The following is a 5,683-nucleotide window of genomic DNA, read 5'->3' on the forward strand; positions in this document are numbered from 1 at the left end:
TAGCTGCCTCACCACTAGGTGCTAGATCATAATTTTCTGCAGATGCTGTACCAGAACTGTGTCGATTTACATTTTGAAAAGTGAAAAATTGTGACTCCTTCTTTACTGGAGTGTCTTATTTGCCTTTGTTGGACTCAATTCTTCTTTTTGGTACACCAACTGAACTATCAATATCCTTTCCAGATCTCAAGTTAATCACTTTACAATGCTCTTTCCCTTATCTTCTTGGGTCCTCTATGTTGCTGGGTAAACTTCCTTAAGGTTTGTTGCTTAATGCTGTAGCAAGCTGTCCAATTTGGTTTTTCAAGTTTCTCAAAGATATAACATGACTTTGGACAACCGCTTCATTCTTCATAATATAATCCTTAATCAAAGCCTAAAGGGAGCTAAGTTGATCATTGTTGATGCTTCTTTACTCTTGATTTTGCTGATAAAATCCAGGTGGTTGAGCAGGTCTATTCTGTCCACTAAGTGCTGCAGCAGTCTGGTTCTGATAACTCTATGAAAAGTTCGGGTGCTGTCTCCATCCAAGGTTGTAAGTGTTTGAATATAGATTGTCTTAATTCTGTTTATTGAAGCTGCCCACATAATTGACTGAAGTTGGATTCCCAGGACAATTATCAAATAAATGTCTCTCTCCACAATAAACATAAGAGACCTCAGAAATTTGGTTAACAGTTGCTGGAGCAGTAGTCATAGCCTTTACCATATTTGTTAATGAAGTTACTTGGGCTGACAATGCTGTCAAGGTATCTACGTTAGGAACTCCTGTTGTTCCTCTTGTTGCAGCTTGTCTAGTTGATGGCCACTGATAATTATTGTTAGCAATCCTCTCCAAAATTTCATAAGCCTCATTGTAAGACTTAGCTAACAAAGCCCCATTTACTGAAGCGTCCACCATCAATCTAGTTCTTGGGTTGAGATCATTATAGAAAGTTTCCAACTGTATGCAGTAAGGAATACCATGATGAGGACATCTTCTGAGTAACTCTTTAAATCTTTCCCATGCATCATACAAGCTCTCATCTTTAAGTTGATGGAAAGATGTAATCTCATTCCTTAACTTTGCATTCTTGGTTGGCGGAAAGTATTTTATCAAAAATTTGTCAGCCAAATCATTCCATGTAGTGATAGAATCCGGTGGTAGAGAATTCAACCATGTTCTTGCTCGGTCTCTCAAAGAAAACGGGAAAAGTCTGAGTCTCAATGCTTCCTGCGATGCTCTAGTAATCTTGAAAGCATCACTCACTTCCAAAAATAGCTTAAGATGTAGATGAGGATCTTCTGATAGCAGTCCATTAAATTGCCCCACTGTTTGTAGCATCTGAAACATCACTAGTTTGAGCTCAAAATTGTCAGCTTGAACGTCGGGTCTAACTATTCCTGGATGTATGGCTTGAGGAGTCAACACTGCGTAGTCTCGAATGGCTCTATCTTTATCATTTGCCATGTGAATAATGTTGTTGTTTCCTGGTTGCCTTTGAAAACATTGTCCACTCAGACCTTCATGTACAGTGACTGGTTGTATCTCCTCTCGACGGTTCAAGTTTCTCAAATCTTACAAATCATCCATTGGTACAGCAGCTTGTAATTCTCGATGCTCTTTTCTCAATTTCCTTGCAGTTCTTTCAATTTCTAGATCAAACTGGAAGTCAACAGATTTATATTTGCGCATGCAAGGGTTGCTAGATCACCTATGTCAACAAAATAAATAAATAAAAATAAAATAAAATAAATTAGCACCGTTAAAACTAATTTCACAACTCACAATGAACAATCAATCCCCTGCAACGGCACTAAAAACTTGTTAGTGTATAAATACTAATGCTATTGGTGTCAATGTGCAAGTGTACACAACAAGTAATAAAGTGATGAGTATTCAAGATCGTCTCCACAGGGATTGATGTTATTAGACTTGCTACAGCAATCTTAACAGTGCAGATTTTGTGTCTAATTAAGATAAACAATTGATGAAACTAATTTACTAATTAAAATAAAAACACAATAAATAAAATACAACAAAGTAGATTATCACGTCAAACTCAAAGATGAAAACAATGAGAATATAGAGTAGTTGAGTGAATAAACTCTCTTAATGTTGCTACAACAACAACTACAGCAATGTTGCTACAGCAATGGTTACAGCAACTGCACTGTTCCAGATTTGCTTTAATTCTTTTGTAGCTAAGTGCTTCCTCATTTTTGCAAGTCTATTGTATCAACATTCATTCTATGAATTATAAGCTTCTGGAAACCTACAATTATGCGCACAATTTAAGCACAAATTACTTTAAATTAAGCAAAACTCATTAAGACTAAACTAAAATGAATATTTATACAAAATTTAACAAAAATGCAATATAAACATATTATTTACTCTCTAAGTAATATTAACTTAAGTCTAAAAGTGCTATGATAACTCTCATTTCATAGAGTTATCAACTAGTATTATTTATATTAATATTTAAGTCTTCTATAAATCTCTTAAGCCACACAATTTCTTAGACTGCTGCAAAACATGCAATATACTCGACTTCTATCGTCGATAAAGCCGTGCATGTTTGCTTCTTTCTACTCCATGCAATTGCTCTTCTGTTTAGTAATAATGCATATCCCGAGGTTGATTTGTGCTCATTGAGATTGCCACCCTGGTCGGCATCTGGATATCCAATAAGTCACAAATTACCTTCTTAATAGCATAAAAAATAATTTGAAGTGCCTTTGAGATATGCCAAAATCCTTTTAACAGCATTACAATGCTTTTGACTAGGATTAGATTGGTATATACTCACTAGTCCTATAGCATAACTAATATCGAGACTTGTACACATCATGACATACATGAGACTTCCAATAACATTTGTGCAAGGAACTCCAACCATTCTTTCCTTTTCTTGAGGAGTTTTAGGGCACATATTGAGACTGAGAAATTGTCCTTTAGTTATTGGGATATTCTTTAGCTTACAATCAGTCATGTTGAACCTTTTAAAGATATTCTTAATGTAAAACTCTTGTGATAGAGTTAGAAATTTCTTTGAACAATCCCTAAAAATTTTAACTTCTAAGATATAAGTTGCTTTGCCTAAATCTTTCATGTCAAAATTTAAACATAGTCAATCTTTAATAATTTTGACAAACTCTTTACTGTTCCCAGTTAACAATATATCATTCATATAGAAAGATAATATCACAAAAACGTCTTTACACCTCTTAATATACACACAATTGTTTTCCTTAACCATCCTGAAGCCATAAGAAACTATAACTTGATGGGATTTAAGGTTTCATTGTCTAGAGAATTGATTAAGGCCATAGATAGATCTTTTAAACTTGCATACCTTACACTCTTGGCCTTTAACGAAAAAAACCTTGTGGTTGTTGCATATAAATTTCTTCCTCTATTTCTCCATTGAGAAATGCAGTTTTTACATCCATTTGGTGTAACTCAAGGTCTAGATGTGTAACAATAGCCAAGATCAATTGTATAAAAGCAAACCTTATTACAGGAGAAAATGTCTCTTCATAGTCTACGCCCATTTTTTTAGGTATAGACTTTAAGGACTAATCTTGTTTTAAATCTTTCGATGGTCCCATCCGTCTTACGCTTTATTTGGAGAACCCATTTGTTTCCGATAGTTTTACTGCTGGCTAGATGATTAACCAAGTCTTAGACCTGATTGACTTTCATTGACTCCGTCTCCTCCTCTATTACTTTCATCTATAAATCCTTAGCAGACAATGTAAGGGTCTCGTTAAAAGTATTTAGCTCTTCACCATTGTGTAAAGCAATCATAAAAGCTTCTCCCTCAATCTCAAAATGACGACGAGGAATTGATCTACGATCACTCCTTGAAATTGATTTCTAAATTGGAATTAAAGTGTCTGGTGTTTCACTCCCACTCAGAGTAGTAATCCCGAATGATCTGTATTAATGCCAACACTAACATCAGAAGTGATAACCTCATTTAGATCTTTTAATTCATAAAATTGAAAATCCTTATCAACTTCTCTAATGTCATAGTTCCACTTGTATGTTCACTAATGAACACATATCCTTGGAGTGTTTTGAGTATCTAATAAAAATACATTTTTTACTCCTAGCTCTTAATTTTTCAAGTTTATGGGTGGAGTTATAAACATAAGCCGCAGACCCCCAAGGTTAAAGATGAGATAGGTTCGGTTTCCTATTTGTCCATAACTCATATGGAGTGAAAGTAACTGATTTTGAAGGAACTTAATTAAGTATATAGGCAGCAGCTAACAAAGTATCTCCCTAATAGGATTTTGAAGGAACTTAATTAAGTATATTGACCTAACCATTTTTAACAAGGTTTTATTCCTACTTTCCACTACTCTATTTTTGTTATGGAGTTCCAAGAATAATCAGTTATTTATCTATTCCTTTCTTATTACACAGTTCCTTGAACTATTCTGAAAGGGATTCCTGTCCTTTGTCAATCCTCGGAACTTTAACATTATTGTCTAGTTGATTCTCTACCATGTTTAAATATAATCTAAGGTAATCTAATACTTCTGATTAATAAGAGATCAAGTAGACATGACCGAAACGTGAATAATCATTAATGAATGTAATAAAGTATGAAGCTCCATGTTTAACCCTTACATTCATTGGTCCACAGATGTCGGAGTGGATTAATTGCAATGGTTTTTCAGCTTTAATTCCTTTGCCGAATGGTTTTCTAGTTGTTTTGCCAGCTAGACAATTTTCACATATAGGCAATTCAACCTGATGAGTTGACCTAATAAGACCTCTCTCGCAAGTCTATGCATTCTCTTATCCTATGTAACATAATCTAACATGTCAAGTAATTGCATCTATCTCTTTGTTGCTAGAAGAAGTAACATACGAAAAATAACTATTATCATTACTTAAACCATCAAGCATTGTATCTAATACAATAAAACCATTAATCAAATTTCCAATTTCAATAGAGATTAAATTTAAGAAAATTTACAAACAAACACCATGAAAGTTTAAATTATATCATAATTTAAAAGAACAGAAACCAAAACCAAGTTTCGTTGAATCTCCAGTGCATATAGGATATCATGTAACAAAAAAATACGACCACCACGCAAAGTCAATTTACAGGTGCCTATTTCTTTTGCTTCAACTCTGGAGTTAGGTGTTAGTGATTATTATAATCAAACTCTATCGATGCCAATGTGCAAGTGTACACAACAAGTAATAAAGTGATAAATATTCAAGATCGTCTCCACAGGGATTGATGTTACTAGAAATGTTACAGCAATTACAATAGCGCAATCTATCTTAATCCCGAAATTAACAATTGTAAAGTTGGTTATATTGAAATTGATAATTGTGATAGAATAAAATGAAACAATGCAGTAGTGAAATAAATTAAATAAAATGTGTCGAAGAATCAATTGAGAATAAGGTAGTTGAATGATCAAACTCTCTTTAGGGGTTGACTGCTTTTCCTCAAGTTAACACCAGTTGTTACAGCAATTACTACAGCACTGGGCAGAATTATTTTGCATCTTCAGCTGTCGCGTGTTGGAATTCTCACACCCTTAAGTATATTAGCAATGACCAGTTGTTATTCTACATACAACATGGCCTTATGAACCTCTATTCTCTTCACTCTACAAGGTGAGTACCTATGTCTAGCTTGTCACAAATCTTACCTTCAAGTATAGC

General features: G+C 34.2%; 1 non-coding gene across 1 annotated transcript; it reads left to right on the forward strand.

Annotated features, from left to right (window-relative positions):
• The first annotated feature begins 959 nt into the window (after positions 1-959).
• Positions 960-1,066, forward strand: LOC112101240. The gene has a single exon (XR_002907367.1). It is a non-coding gene; the product is annotated as a small nucleolar RNA R71 (small nucleolar RNA).
• Positions 1,067-5,683: the final 4,617 nt, after the last annotated feature.

Source organism: Citrus clementina, unplaced genomic scaffold (assembly GCF_000493195.1).
Source record: "Citrus clementina cultivar Clemenules unplaced genomic scaffold, Citrus_clementina_v1.0 scaffold_2, whole genome shotgun sequence".
NCBI lineage: Eukaryota > Viridiplantae > Streptophyta > Magnoliopsida > Sapindales > Rutaceae > Citrus > Citrus x clementina.